At 32.6% G+C, this 1410-nt stretch overlaps 1 pseudogene; it reads left to right on the top strand.

Moving 5' to 3' along the window:
• The first annotated feature begins 280 nt into the window (after nt 1-280).
• On the top strand, nt 281-962 carry LOC149233526 (uncharacterized; annotated as a pseudogene).
• The last annotated feature ends 448 nt before the right edge of the window (nt 963-1410 follow it).

The raw sequence follows: 1410 nt of genomic DNA, 5'->3' as shown, positions 1-1410 counted from the left end.
AAGATTTTGGGCCAAATTAAAACATATTTCGAAAAAATAAAACGTAGGTTTTTCTCAGAACGTGGTCAATTATAAAACCCAGCAGCAATTTTTTCAAATTCGTAACAAATTGGGAGATATTTGAGGTTCTCTAGAGACTTACTTGGTAAATTGTGGGAGAAAAAACTGTTTGCAGTTAATGAACAGAGGCAGTTGCGACCCTGATCTGATCCTAATCTACAAGAGGTAGATCTGCCATGGAGATACTCAGATGTTGGTGGCTCAACTCTTGATACACATCATGGTTTTTTTGTCAAGTATAGCGAGGATCGAGATTGTTGAGTTAACTGCAGAAATCACATTAGATTTCCCTAATGAGAAGGTAATTATCATACATGCAGGTCACAGACTTATAAACTTTCTTAAAGAAAAGGCTTCACATAAAGCTTTGGATTTCTTAGTTTCCAAAAAAATTGAGGTGCACCTGAATGAACGCATTGATTTCGAAAGCCTCTTGGAATCAAATAACACATATACCACATCAAGTGGAATGGCTATCTCTATAGATTGTCATTTTGCGTATGTGGGAAACAGTGTTGCCTCCTCTTGGCTTCAGGAATCCGTTTTCAAAGACTGTTGATAAGGATGGGCACCTGAAAGTTGATGATTGTCTACGATCCAACGTCTTTGTAGTCGGAGATATTGTGGATGTTAAGGAAATGAAGCAAGGATTCCTTGCTGAGAGGCATGAAATGGTGGTGGTGGGCAATATTAAGAAGTTGATGTTGAATTCTAAGCTCAAATTGACTACATGCAAGGTTGCCTCAACAATGGCAATGGTATCTCTAGGGAGACATGTTGTAGTTGCTTCCCTGCCATTTGGAACAACAATCGGTTACATCCCAGGAAGGATAAATTCTAGAGATTTGGAGAGCCATTGGCCCTATCAGACTTTATGCCAATCACTTTGGTGTTATTTTTAACCCAGGAGTGAAAATTTTCCACTATGACTTCAATAAAACAGTTTTCATGGCAATTTCGTTTTCTTTTTTATTACGTTGTTGTGTTATTATTTTTTGTTACATTGTATTTTTTAGAATGTTATATGATATTTATGTTATATGTTACATTTTTTTTGTGTTTTAATGTTTAATGTATAATGTTATGTTTTTTTGGTTATGTATGTTATGTTTTAGATTGTACATTTATGTTATAGGATTTTTTTATTTTTATTTTTGGTCAAATTTGTTTGTATATATATTTTAGTTTGTAGATATATTTTTCTTGTTATGCTTTTCTTTTATGTACATTTATTTTATTTTGTTTAGTTTTGTAGATATCTCATTAATTTTTAGATTGTGTGTTTTATTATTATTATTATTATTATTATTATTATCCCAAATCTAGCTGAATTAATAAGATTGTTAAGCA

The sequence above is a fragment of the Pinus tabuliformis genome, chromosome J, assembly GCF_031772625.1.
Source record: "Pinus tabuliformis cultivar Carrire ecotype Pingquan chromosome J, CPIR1, whole genome shotgun sequence".
In the NCBI taxonomy this organism is placed as follows: domain Eukaryota; kingdom Viridiplantae; phylum Streptophyta; class Pinopsida; order Pinales; family Pinaceae; genus Pinus; species Pinus tabuliformis.
The sequence above is the reverse complement of the archived record's forward strand: the minus strand, read 5'-3'. Positions and strand labels throughout refer to the sequence as shown.